Raw genomic sequence first — 15462 nt, 5'->3', positions numbered from 1 at the left:
CCAAGTCTAATTGAGCAAATCAGACAGTCGAGCAGCAGATGACCACTCGTTTCCGCTGCCGAGTTGGCTTGTGACTCGTTGCAAAAACGAAACCTAAGCGATCCAAGCCATCAGGGACTCGCTGCTACCAACAACTTGGATTCGTCTCTCACCTAGTTGCAGACAGCGCCACTTATGTCTTGCCAACTCGCGCGAGGAGCAAAAGTGACCGCAGTGGCTTTGTTTACACTGTAAAACTGGGATAGTGGTAGAGTCACGTCTGTTTAATTTCCCTCAGAGTACCGACTGAGATGTAAGAGCGTTGGTAGAGCACAGTCTGTTAACATTTGTTAAAGAAATGTGGTAGACCTCAACAGAGTCGAATAAGCACACGCCTTCAAGCCACACCATTCACCCCCTCTATCCGGCTCAGTGGGGATACGCGACTCGTTTCTTCGCAAGCCTATCTCTCTTGAATTTGAAGGTCAAAAATAGGTCAAATCAATACATCTACATCATTTGCGAATTTCTTGCCCCAAATAGTCTCAGAAACCATGTATTATGCAGCACTGTTGGCAAAACCATCAAAAAGCAAATTTCCAGCTTGGCTGGCAGCAGCCATTTTGGATATAGGGCTCTAAAAAAAGTTCCTCACATTTTTGTGAGGGGCACCCCGGCTCATTTTTTTAATTTAACCTTTATAGATGACAAATCCAGTGAAAAACGAACCTTTCCTCTCCACGGTCACGGAACTATAAATGACCCAACTAATAGCCTAATCACTCTTATAACTTAATCACACTACTGGCTTTCTGCGTCCTTGTGGTATATTGAGCTTATGGCTGGTATATTTCTCTTCGTAGTTATTCCCATGTTCTATGTGATATGCGCATGCCTAGACAGATACGCCTGAACGTGAGCCAAGGTTGGCATGTTGTAACGATGTTTAACCAAGTACTACATAAATGTGGTTTTGCAGTTAGCGGCACACCCTCTAGCGGCACACCCTCTTATGTGGAGCTGCATGCATGCTGCTGGTGTGTGAGGGCTTTTATCATCGATTACATCATGAAGTTAAAAATGTATTGCTCTACGAATAGCAAATATGTCACCATCTCTCATTAAACTCCATTGATTGTCATTGTGTTGCTTTCCATGATTACAATGACCCTAAACATACACCTAAGGCCAAAGTTGATTTTCTGGAGAGGTGTGAGTGAACCAGTGATTAAGTATGACACCCGATCTGCGTATTTGAAGTGTTTTGAAGTGACTTATCTGCTCATTTTCACATTATGTTCGATAGGCGACAACATTTTTGTCTTGTCAAAATCTGCCCCGTCTGTGTTCATTAAAGGGTCAATCTTTCTTTGGTGCATGAAATTTATTTTTGTACATACATTTTCATTCGGGAGGGTTGTAGCTTTCATATGAGTGACTTCTGAAGCCAAGTGATTAATTGAAAGTCAGGTTATTAGCTGTTATTCCAAACAGATGGGTAGGCGACAACTCTTTTGGAGGCGAGTGTAGTGCACTAGCACTTTGTCACTTGTCAGGAGTTCTTTACATTTGTTGAATGCATCTTGTTCAGCTTTTTTCCATTTCCATGTGACTTGCTCTTTCAGCAGACTGTAAAGTGGCGCTAGCACAGTGCTTTGCTGCGGCACAAAACGGCCATAGTAGTTAACTAGGCCTAGGAAAGCCCGTAGCTCCTTCACATTGGCGGGTGCATTGTGTATTGCTCTCACCTTGTCTTCAGACGGGTACACCCCCCTTTCGTCCAGGACATAGCCCAGGTACTCGATATGGGTCTTTCCAAACTCACACTTTGACTTTTTCACTCGCAGGCCGTTCTCTTACAAGCGTTGCAGGACTCTGTCGAGGTTCTTCAGGTGTTCTGCCTCATCTCTTCCCGTTATGAGCAGATCATCAAGGTACACAACGACATTCAGGTCCTTCATCAGGCTCTCCATCACTCTCTGGAAAATGCTCACAGCAGAGTTAATGCCAAAGCAAAGTCTGTTATACACAAACAAGCCCTTGTGAGTGTTGATTGTTGTGTATTTTTTTGAATCTTCGTCAAGGAGCACCTGCTGGTAAGCAGAGGCTAGGTCTATTTTTGAAAACAACTTGCCACCACTCAGCGTTGCCAGCACCTCTTCAATGCGTGGCAGTGGGTATATGTCTGTGTTGGTTGCCCGGTTCACTGTTACCTTGCAATCGGCACACAAGCGAATCTTGCCATATCTCTTGACCACAGGAGCGGCTCATTCACTGTGCGTAGCAGGACTGATGACGTTTTCTTTTTCCAGTCGTTGTAGCTCGTCTTCCACTCGTTCCTTCATTGCGAATGGCAAGGGGCGGCTTTTGTGGAACTTGGGTGTGGCGTCAGGCTTGACAGAGATTGTGGCTTTAATTTCCTTTAATGTTCCTAATTCATCTTTGAAAACTGCATTGTATTTTTCTAACACCTCGGGTATTGACTTGGGTGCTGGGGGCTGTTTTGCATTTTTACTGACCATTTTAATTGTTTTCCTGTCTAACTTGATGCTTTCAAGCCAATTCCTACCACAGAGTGCAGGTCCATTGCCTTTCACTACAAGCAACGGCAAGTCAGCAGTCTGATCTCCATAGGTCACTTTTGCCACGAATTGCCCTCTCACTGGAATTACCTGGCCAGTGTAAGTCTTTAACGCAACGTTGCTGCCGCCTAGTGGCCTTACCTTGTGCACAGAAGATGCAGACGGTGCCTCACTTTGTCTTAGCTGTCGTGTGTCGCGGTGGGCTGCTTCCATGTTAATTGCGATCTCTTGGGCTCTTGCAAACGTTAGCTCATCTGTGGAAAGCAACTTGCGTTGGCACGCTTTATCACGAATCCCACTGACAAACCCGTCTCGCAGAGCCTCATCCAGCCTATCCCCAAAGTCACATCTAGCAGCTAGCTGTTTCAGATCAGCAGCAAACTGGGCTACAGTCGCGTCATTCTTCTGAACACATCGTCGGAATCTGAATCGCTCGGCTATGACCAGTGGTTTCGGTTCATAGTATTCAGACAGAATTTCCACGATTTCATCAAAAGTCTTATCCCTTGGTTTGAGAGGCTGAACTAAATTTCGTAGCAGTCCATATGTAGAAGCACCAACAGAGCTTAGCAGAGTAGCTACCTGTTTTTCGTCCTCAACACCATGTCCTTCGAAAAAAAGTTCCAGTCGCTCGACGTACGCTGTCCATTCTCCGGATTAAACTCGTCCGGTTTGGCGAAGTTGGCCATCCTCACTCACTGCTCACTACAGTCACTTTTCACCTCGTCGCCAATTATGTGGTGTATTAATGATGAGACGCTTTGCACGCAAAACCACATTTATGTAGTACTTGGTTAAACATCGTTACCAACCTTGGCTCACGTTCAGGCGTATCTGTCTAGGCATGCGCATATCACATAGAACATGGGAATAACTACGTAGAGCCCATAAGCTCAATATACCACAGTCCTTTGGTCAATTTTCCTGTTTTTTCCTTTCTATTATCCTCAGTACCCTTTCATGTGTGTCTTACAGTACATGGCTGTGAATATAGCATTAATGGAGGAGTAATTATGCTTGCTGGAATATGCTTACTCAAAGCAGAACTACTACTCACGAAAAAGGCTTCCGCCATTGTTTGTCTCTCAACATTAATGACTCGTACACAAAATTGGCATAAACTACACATGGCAACATATTGGTGCATGCAATGTGTATGTGCACGTATACCTTACAGCAGTGGTTCCCAAACTGTTCCGATGGGGATCCCCTTTTGCATGCTACAGCATGGCAGCAGGTACACAATTCTCATGGGCTTTTTTATTTTCAGTGTTTTTCCCATTGCATTGATACTAGTCACGAGCAATTGGTCATCTGAAACCTCCACTGTGCGTGCGTGCGTGCGTGCATGCATGTGCCTGCGTTGAACACATGTCCCTTCTGTGTAATTTCGCCCTCAATATAGGAGCTTCTCTCTGTTGCTAGCCAACCTCTCATGACACACACACACACACACACACACACACAAACACAAAACACACACACACACACAAACACAAAACACACACACACACACATACACACACCTCTACCATGTACACATACCCCCTAGCATGCACCACACACACATACTACACACACAGCAGTGCAAGCGTGGCTGGAATACTAATGTTTCTTGGAGGTCACCCCACTGGCAGGTCAGCTGACTGTCGCCGTGGAGATATGCAGCGAGCGTGCGTGTGTGCATACGACACTCCTGGAATGCTGTGGCACTGGAGCGGAACTAACCTTCTGCCACGGTCGTGTGTCCTTGAAGCTCGAGAACAGCACTTATTGTGTGTGTGTGTGTGTGTGTGTGTGTGTGTGTGTGTGTGTGTGTGTGTGTGTAAGTGTGTGTGAGGCACTTTGACAACGTTCTGTGGGGCACCAGTGAAATAGAGCCTGGCCAGCCAAATGCACTGCTGCTGACAGAAGCTTTTCTCGCCACCTTCCGAAGCTCCTCTGAGGTGACCCCTGACCCCCAGGGACTCCGTGGGGGACACTAAATGGACAATCACTACAGAGAGGACAGGAGGGAGGAAACTCTTTTTCCCCCTCTCTCCATCCCTCTTCTCCATCTGTCCATGTCACTGGCTGTGTCCATGTCTTCCATGTACACCTCTCACCTTTCCTCCCTCTTTTTGTCACTTCATTGATCTCCCCCTCTTAGTGACCAGATTTTTGTAGTCTAAAACCGGGACACTTCGCACGTGACTTAAAGACAATATTTTGCGGGCGGGTCTGGGGGTCCTTCCCCAGAAAAATGTGTTTTCTTTTGATGCAATTTCCTGCATTCTAATAAATTTTAGGGGGAGGAATGACACATCACAACTGACTCCTTCAGACTTTCTATACAAGCGTTGGCTGCCATGAATTGTGGCAGGTAAACATGTCATATTTTCCATATATTTACCCTGATAGACATGTAGCGCAATGTAGCGGGGTGGTCAAAACCGGGACATATTTGTGTCCCGACAGAGTTTGCTTGGGACCTGGGACACACAACTCCAAACTGGGACTGTCCCGGTTAAACAGGGACGTCTGGTCACCCTACCCCTTCACCTCAGATATTGCTCTTTCATCTCTTATTATGTCTTTTCTATATTTACCTCTCTCCATCCCTCTACTTGGCTATATATTGTCTCCCTGCTGTTGGTGTGTTTAGAACAACAACGAAACACAGCCGCGCTGGCCTTTTGCAAGAAATATCATCGTCTGTCTTGTCAGGCTGAAAGCCTCCCTCTTCATGCACGCATGCATGCACACACACACACACACACACACACACACACACACACACACACACACACACACACACACACACACACACACACAGAGAGACACACACACACAGGTGGTAATCATTGAGCTAGGGGAAATGGCCCTGGTTTTGTATGGTTTATTGATTGGCGAAGCGTGTCACCTCCAGCCCCCTAGCCCTGCATGATCTTGAAGGAATTGCGTCTATTTTCTCACGCAAACCAAACACTTAAATTGTGTCCAGATTACGTTGCATTCCCAGCTGTGTGACAGGTTAGGTTAAGGGAAAATTTAAACTAAAAAACATAGCATTACTGAGGGGTTAGGTTTAGGGATGGTTTTGATCAGGGCACAATTGTAAAACTCAGAAACATTGAATTACTGACAGGTGAAGTTTAGGGATGGTTTTGGGAAGGGCACAGCTCGAGATCAGGCTCTGTAGCCACAGCAGCAGAGATTCACCAAAGTCGTTCTCTACACATCCCTCCACTTGGCGGCCATTTTGGCGACACCTCAGGGCAGCTATTTCAGATTAGAAAGACCAGGGCATCTCAGAATGAATGGAAGAACACAGGTTACAGACTGTGGGACAACAGAATGATACACAAATTAGGCCTATATGGTTGGAATTGCAATGAAAGCCAGATTATAATGGCTATCAAGGATTGGTTGTATATATGAAAGTAACGCTGGACACCATTGTTTTTCTTACTGCTGATTGTGTACTACGCATGCGTAGCCCTTCACAACAATATGTTCTGCTTCGCAGCCTGTTGGACCAAGTGGCGCGGACTCCACTGACTGGCAATGGAGATTGTGAACACATACCGATTAGGTTTGAGCAGTTGCAAAAGCGTACATGTACAGTAGATGTGGCGAGATGCCAGGATCTTGACAGGCACCAGGCCCAGGCAGCACAACATAGCTCCAGTGTGGCTTTTCTACATCAGACCACATCAAACCTTTTCTATCACTTCTGTAGCAATACAACTTCCCTCAAAACCATATTTTCTGAGCAAATTAACTTAACAAAACCGAGTTGGGGCGGTAAACAGTGCCGCCAGTTAGGATTGGCACCCTTGAAGCTTACAGTAAGCACATTATGGGACATATCTCCAGACAACAAATAATAAGGTAAACCATGACTTTTCTATAGATAGCTTGTGGTTGATACTAAATGTAAAAAAATATCAAAAGCAATGAATACTAAACTAAGAGAGGGGAAAAAATGAAGAAGGTAAAGCTCCTGGAATCACTGGTATTGGCACCCTTTACTGGATACCATTGTGGAAACCTAATTTAACTCAAATATGGTAGATAACAAATGCGAATCACCTTTGACAAATTGCTTTTGCCCATAGGCCATGAATTAGGCAAGGATTTTTTTTTAATAGCCTATTTGTGTTTTAAATAGCTACATGTTACATCTTGTGCATCTTTTACAAATGTGAAGACAGAGGGGCTGCCTGAGGACACCAAAAATACTATTATTTGCGAAAACAAGACCTCCAAATAATAAAAGGTCATCTCAAAAGGCCATAGTACAGTATACCATTTCCAACCAACATGATCTCCAAAACTTCCGTGCTTCTGTACACGGATGTTCAGGACACAAAATCCGTATCCAGGAGCACGTATTTTGCCAAAATTTCGTGCTCCTGGACACAGAATTATTTTCCGTGATGGACACACAGAACTGCTCTCTCTATACTCCAACAGCTCTATGTTTCCACAGTCTTGTGTTTTCTCAGGATTCTTCTAGTTTCAAATATTTTTTCTCAAAAAAAAAAACATTTCTTACTGACAGGTTAGGGTTAGGGATTGTTTTAGGCTGGGCAAAGCTAGTTTTCTTTCATTCATTATATGAATTTGATAGCCTAGCAACCAACTGGAAAAGGTATTTCTCAAAAATATGTCTTTAATGACAGGTTAAGGTTAAATTGCTATAGCATTATTTTGTTTAGTATTAGCATTTGGTATGTATTTTCTAATGATAGAGTTAACACAGTGCTGTGGTAATAGCCTATAGAAAGCACTTCGACGTGCCCATAACGGAAAGTAATTCCGTGTCCAGGAGCACGGAATTTTGGAAAAATCCGTACTCCTGGACACGGATTTCGTGTCCTTAACATCCGTGTCCAGGAGCACAGAATTTTTGGAGATCAGGCTGTTTCCAACACTGTGTTGTGTTATTCAGAAATCTGCCAAACTGGGAGCTGTAAAGAGCATCCTTGGATGTGGGATTTAAGGGAAGAAATTATGATAGAAGTCTGTAGAAGTCTGTGCAAATTTTGACAAAACACAGGGTCTAACATCTATAGACCTGAAGGTCAACTTTGAACTGTTTTGGGCAGTTTTTTTCAAGAAGCATAACAAGTTAAACACTACACAAAGTTTTGGTTTTTGGTTGGAGGGAAAGGCAGACCACACTGCTTCATGAAAGTCATAAAAGGGAACACCTGAAGTCTGTATAAGAGAATACAGGGAAAGCACAGCCCTTTTATGAATGTTTTAAGGTCAGATGAAGCAATAGTACATATTTCAGTGATGCACATAAACAGCATGTTTGCATATTCTGCAAGAAAGTTTTTAAGGAAAAGGACCCCCTGTAAGAACCCAAAACGTAATAACTGCCCATAACGTAATAACTGCCCATAACGTTATAATTTGGGCCCATTGGAAATGTAATAAAGCCCATAACGTAATAACTTGCCCATAATGTAATAACACTTCCCTACCCATAACGTAATATGTAAGGGTTAACGTTCGGCGAGAAGGTCGCTACCGTGGAATAGCAGCACGACAGAGAGAATCTTTAGACCCCGACGCGGAGCGGAGGGGTCTTGTTCTCTCTGAAGTGCTGCTATTCCACAAAGCGACCGACTCGCCGAAAGTTAACCCACTTATTATATGGATATACTTAAATGATTCACACATGGCGGGGACATTTCTTTAGGCCTATTTAATGTGAAGTAATGTCAAAAGATTGTTGCTGCGCAAAACAAAACAGTGCCGTTGTGGAACACCGCTAACAGCTAGGTAGCCAGGACACCAGAAGGTGTTGTCTATCACAGCAGCTGATTAGAGTCTTGTTGAAAAGTCGCTTTAGCAGTGAAAAGTCTTGTTGCCATTGACAGCGGTCTGTTATAGACCAACCCGTCCGTTATCGAAAAATAACAGACGTGCGAACGTTGGGGAGCCCCGTTGAAATGAATGGAGCATTCGACCGATGACGTCACAACCATATAATATATTACGTTATGGGCCTTACACTAAAAAAGAGCTTTGATAATGTAATAACGATGCCCATGACGTAATAACTGCCATTAACGTAATAATTTGGGCCCATTTGAAACGTAATGAAGCCAATAACGTAATATTTCTCTACCAATAATGTAATGACCTTCTGTTAATAAGGTAATGAGGTATTTGGAAGGTTATTACGTTGTTTGCCTTACAATAACTTAAAAAAATATTTGATAGCTCTTTTACTTTTTTATTTTTTAAATGCATTTTTAAAAAATGACTAAATATTTCCTCTTTAAGAGCAGGTTGACCAAATCTGCTGTCTGCCTACATTTTTAGCCTATAAGTTATTCAGGGGTATATGTAGCACAGATGACTTCAGTATTTGCAATGTAGGTAACACTTCCAAATAAGGGAATTAACAGTAAAGTAGCTACAACCTAATACTTAAGTAAGGGTTATCGAAACTGTAAAAAAATGGGTCCCCTCAATGGGGCACCTAAGTCACGCCCTCTACTTCCTGGTTCATGGGGCAGACAGTTGCAAAAAATTGAATGGAAGTGAGCGAGGCGAGTCGTGGTGGACTTGTGGTGCATAAGTGGAGGTCCAAGGTTTGGATTGTCGTCGAAAAAGCACTCAAGCCCAGTAATTATTTTTTGACTCCCTCTGCCCCATGAACCAGGAAGTAGAGGGCGTGACTTAGGTGCCCCATGACTTACCTTACCGTGCAGCATTGCAAATGACCACCGACATGTGCTCTGTGAAGAACACAGAGTTGTGACATGTATCTTTATGCACTGCACTTCCTTGAAGCCTTAAAGGTATCTGCACTTTTTTAGTAGTTTATTTCCAGGACATATGCTACCCGATTCACAAATTACACCTTTTGCAAGAATATGTAGAAGGCTACCACCATCAATTTCACAATGTTTTCATTATGACTTGGAAAAGTACATTTTACATGAATAAACTGCATTTTATGGGGAGGTGGGTTGATGGGTGGAGTAATTATCCAGTGCTCTCCCCCATCCTCCTCCATGACTGAGGTACCCTGTGCATGGTACCGTCTAGTGATGGGATTTTCGTCTCTTCTTTGAGATGCGGTTCTATTGGCTCTTCTTACGGAGAGCCGGCTCTTTCGGCTCCCAAACGGCTCCCTATATATATGTTTACATAATTAATAAATTAAAAGTTTTAATTTCATTTTACAACATTTTGTTTCATTATTGACATTGTGAAGCACTTTGGGCAGTGTATACTGTGTAAGGACTATTACACCAAAGTTTAATTAATTTCCCCTCATTTTACGAATGCCCGCCATTTTGTAAGATGAGGACACCATTTTCTATAGGCCTACTGTACCTGATCAAATTACATACGTGGCTCAGCCCCGCCCCGTATGTATAAAGCCCAGGTCAAGGTATGAATCGCCCCTATTCCCCTAAGCCCGACGCCCTAGGCCGGACGCCCGACTTCCTCCATCGAGATGTGAGTCTCCTTAGAGGGACGTCTATTTTAGAAATTATTGAAACTGTAAGTTATCTTGGCCAGGTTAACACTACAGTCGATATATTTCTTCCTTCAACCGGTTTTCGTTTGTATTGCATTTGACTTTTGCGAACCCTACTAGGAGAGCAGTGAGTCAGGACCCACGAGGAACTCACACGCTATAGGATAACTTTTGTACGGACAATTGTTAATCGTTTACTAGTACCGAAATCAAGGACCTCGCCTAGAGTCTACGGAGATTCGGCTGAGCCTGATTGTCTGTCCCCCAAGAGAGTGGACAGCCTGTATAGTTATTAGGCGTGGAGCGGACCTGCGTGCACCCCTTTCTCATTGGACCTTCGCAAGACGGCGCAAAGACAATCGGACTACACAACGAAATACCACTTTCCTTTCCCCGTTCAACGAAGCAAGACTTTTTTGGACATATTGCAGCCTCGCGCCGGAACCGCGTGGTAACACTCGGACCCACACACACGTGCGCGTCTCGAGAACAAAGGAACCACCTCACCGGAGAGATCAAAGGATTTCTCTCTCTCCCTACCAAGGATAACGCAGTAAGCACTGAATTGGGCATAGATATGCAGTTAGAACTGTTACATAGCTTTGAGGAGTTGTGTTTAAATATCCACACTTGTAGAGTGTGATATATTTTATTTTGGGTTATTTTGTTCTATCTGTTCTTTCTTTTCTTTCTCTCTTTCTCCCCTCTCATCACCACAAATAGCCACACGCTATTCTTAGTTTACATTAGTTGCATTAATGCCATAGGCCTACGTGCACCCACATGTAAATTATCCACTCACAGAGATACACGTACTAGTGTTTCAACCCATAGAGCTACCGAGTCAAGGACGTAAGCTATTGTCGGAAAAGAGCGCCAAGCGCTCCCTTTTCCCTCCCCCCACACATACTGTAAAGCCTTTAGACAAAGGACAGTATTGTCTGATTAGCTTGAATTCATATCTTGAAGATAGTTTCCCGCTTCATCAGCCGAAAGCTTAACGCCCCTCCTTGTAACTCATATTTCGGTCCTGCGCGCAAGAGCTGCGCAGAATCATTTAACCATAGTTCATACATCTCTCTCTCTCTCTCTCTCTCTCTCTCTCTCTCTCTCTCTCTCTCTCTCTCTCTCTCTCTCTCTCTTCCCCTGTCGCTCTACAGAAGCGCTCCGCTGAGCGGCGTCACACAACGTGCGTGCCACTCGCTCCTCCTCCTCTCTCTCTTCCTCTCTCTCGCATAGCGCACACACACACACACACACACATAGCGCATCCTCTCATACCCCGTGTATATATTGTATATTTTACCTAAGTTCTTATGCCCTACAAGGCACATTGGCTGTATCAGTGTTATGACCGGATGATGCTTTTACAATAAATGTACATTGTGGTGAACCGTGTTTGTCTTATTTGAACAATTTCTACGAAGTCAACCAGAAAAGAATTCACACAAAATCAGATTATTACTCAATAATGGTCATGATTTTATGAGACGGTCATGAAACGTGTTTTATGCAATCATTAATTAGACAATTGACGATTCCATGAGTACACACCTACACATTATTGATACCCAGCGCGAAGAGTTTAACACACTCTTCATGCATCATTTCTTATACTCTTATTCCTCACATATAGTAATAACACATTACATATTTGGAACTGTATAAGTCATCCACACCCAATAATGTAATTCCGATTGCATAACTGCAATTGTACCTACACAGTAAAAAAAGAACTGTTGTTTTTACGGAAAATTGCTGGCAGCAGTGGTTGCCAAAGTCTACCTTTAAACAAATAACGGTATATTTCCTTTTTACATTTTACGGTAAGATTATGGCAGCAGTGGTTGCCAAAGCCTACCGTTAAATAAATAACTGTATTATTTTTTTTTACATTTTACGGTAAAATTATGGCAGCAGTGGTTGCCAAAACAGATTGGACAGATTATATTCAGGTGAGTTCAATTATAGAGTTACAATCAGACAACTGATTGGACTGATTATACTCAGGTGAGTCCAATTATAGAGTTGCAATCACAGACAACTGATTAGACTGATTCTACTCATTGGAGTCCAATAAACATCAACTTAATTAGATACCTAAATAAATGCCCAATTGCCAGATTGTCTAGTGCAGGCAGGTGGACCAGTCTAGTATCATCAATGAAGGGTATGCAAATCCATTCTTTATTTTAAAAAGGCCTGAAAATAACCTTAAGGAAAATGAAGGCCAAAGCTAGCGGGGCAAGCAAGCTAACAAACAAGCTAGTTAGCAAGCCACCATGCAGCCACCCTTACAACGTGACCTGCTAGCCGGGCCGGCCAGGTGAGGGCCGGCCAGCCGCCCAGGGCCGGCCAGCCGGCCAGCTAGCTAGCGAGCAGTGAGCAGTACAATGCAACAGTCCCTGTTTAAATACATGTTCAAGTGAACCATGTGACCCGAGTGATGAAGCATTTGGCAGGTGCAGGCAGTAACTTAATCATTGCATGACAGCCCTTAGCACTCAGGTGAGGTCAGGAATTGATTGATAGATTGATTCGGATGGGGTAGAATGACAGTTTCAAATAGACTGGGCTACTTCTAAGAGCTCAAGGGATTACTGTCCCAGGTAGACTTTTTCAGATTATACTAGCCTAATAGGTATATTTTACACATTAAATGAGGCTAAACTGTAGGCTGTTACCGGAGAAATAATAAGTTACAGTGAATTGCTGCAAAATGTGCAAACTGTTGCCATTTGCAGTCCTTAACTGTTGCACAGTTTATTCAGTTGCCAGCTTCATTGTTGTCAAATCTACAATGTGGAGGCACCTGGAGCCAAGCAGACAGGCAATATGTTTTCTGTGGAGTAATTAATATTCAATTCATTATAACCTCCATTGCTTTCTGTTGGGTAGGAGGAATGCAAAAAAAGATATTCTGAATTTTGAAGAGGTTTACCGTGTCAATTTGCCTCTCAATCGAAAACTCTGATGGCAAAGCCTCAAAGTCCAATAAGGGAAAAAAATATTGCGGTGGAGAATTTTTCGCAGGATGAATGCAGAGGGTTGTACTCTAAGTTAATACTCATTGATGGCTACTAATCAAATAGCGTGTTGACATCAAACTCTGTTACAACCAGCCTATCAGTGGTTTGACAAGTTACACCTGGAACAAGTGCAATCACAAGAGATCTATTGGACTAAAAGAGGACAAAAAGCCTAACACGACCAGAAAGAGCACCTACTTTTTGTAGTATACACAATGTGAAGAAAAGCAGAACAGAGTTCTTTGTCTGTTGGTTCACAATTTGGTTCACTAACAGATGATTGAGTTTGGTTCACTTATAGGGGACTCAACAAAAATGGCTGCTCATGTTGCCTAAACATTTGAAAATTGGGGAGGCATGTTTTTCATAACTCTCAAGGGAGCTCTCTTAGCTCAACAACTCGGATCCAGAGGAGTCAAATAACACTCTGTAGTGTTGCTGCAACTCTTGATGTTTAGATTTTGGCTGAACACCAGTCTAACTCTGATCAATCGAACTCTGGCAAATTTGCTGTGTACATATGTGTACACCAGTGAAAAATAAAGTCATGTACCGTTTCTTGACTACTTCATCTTCACTTAACGGTATTTTCCAATATTTTCTTTTCAGTGAACAGTTCAGTATTTTCTACATATTGACACCAGTGAAAAATAAAGTTATGTACCGTTTCTTGACTACTTCATCTCACTTAACGGTATTTTCCAATATCTTCGTTTACAGAGAACAGTCCAGTATTTTCTACATATGACACCTGTCAAAAATAAAGTTATGTAGCGCTTTTTGACTAAATAGTGGCTTGCCATATTTAGTACAGAGATAAACTGCTTTACATTTTACGGTCACTGACTGTTGCAATTTGACAGTTTTTTGCCGTAATTTCAACAGGCATTTTTTACAGTGTACATATTTTGGTGCCCGTGTGCGAGGAAGAATAGTCCTCGTACCCATTAAATGTAGTAGAACCTGCAGACTTTAATGCCCCTGCGTGAGGAAGAATATTCCTCACGTCCAATAAATGTGGGATTATAAAAGCCTTTATGAACAACACTTTTATCATAATCGGTCGTTAATAATGACCCAACATTCCCAAATACAAAGTAGATTAAAAAGGTATTAATACATACTGCATTTCTGATCGCTGTGAGTGTATCTGTAACACCAGCTCTATATCCACTGGCACTTTAAGAGGATACACATAATGAGAGGGAGAGAAGGACTAAACAAACAAAAAAACAAAAATGGCTCCCAAAAAAATCCCAAAACGGCTCCCATTGCAGAGCCGGTTCCTGTCGTTCACTTCAAAGAGTCGGCTCTTAGAGCCGAACGGTTTGTGACCGACACATCACTAGTACCGTCCCACTGCACTGTTGCCTTTGGTGCCACTGGGGGCTGCTCCCTTGCACTAGTGAGGCATGAATGCAATTTTGTGTCACAAGCTGTTTCACAATGACAATGGGAGTTAGAGTTTCCCAGGTGTGCTTTCACTTTCACTTTTAAATTACCATAGACATGGGCTGCATACATTTTGGAAATAAACTAATATTGCACACTGTGCCCCAGACTTTAATCACACTCTCTCTCTCTCTCTCTCTCTCTCTCACACACACACACACACACACACACGCACACACACGCACACACACGCACACACACGCAGACACAGGCACAGACACACAAACACATTCACACACACACACACATATCTGAAGAGTTCAGATGCAAAACCCCCTAACTCCATTTCTGAAGACCTGCACTTCTATATTTTTAGAGAACCCCGTTGTTAGTTTGGTTTACATTCATGTACTTGATAATACATATAAATAGTTATATTACATAAATAAAATGTTAAAATATGCAATTTTGATAGCTTTGTATTAAATAAAAATTAATTAAGATTATTTTCTGAAAAGGCACTTAGGGGGTTTTGCATCTGAACTCTTCATATGTACACACACACACCGAGGTGGTTAAGATAGTGAATGCAAACAGTTCGGCTTGTCCTCCTCTGAGCATGGTAGGTCATCAGGGTGTTTGGCAGTGAACAAGGCAAAATGGCTGTTGCCCTCAAATGAGGAAAAAGGGTAGACAGGGACTATGGCTGTGGTCAAAACGGGAAAATTTGCTGTCCTTCCAGTTGGCAAGTGTCATTCCAAACGAAAAAATGTGTGACAGGGATATTCGAGGGCAACATCGGATGCTGAATTACTGCTGCCTACTACCCTAAATGCTGTGCACAACCTCCCTCACTGGGGAACCTGAAAACAAGCATGGCTGCCACCCACCTACTAGCTTACAGTTTTTCCTAATTGCTTTGGAGCATTTCTTGAATCTCTTTCGCAATTTAAAAAAGCATTATGTTCATTCTCAAAACAGCTTT

Source organism: Engraulis encrasicolus, chromosome 22 (genome assembly GCF_034702125.1).
Source record: "Engraulis encrasicolus isolate BLACKSEA-1 chromosome 22, IST_EnEncr_1.0, whole genome shotgun sequence".
Taxonomy (NCBI): domain Eukaryota; kingdom Metazoa; phylum Chordata; class Actinopteri; order Clupeiformes; family Engraulidae; genus Engraulis; species Engraulis encrasicolus.
Note: the sequence above shows the minus strand (reverse complement) of the source record.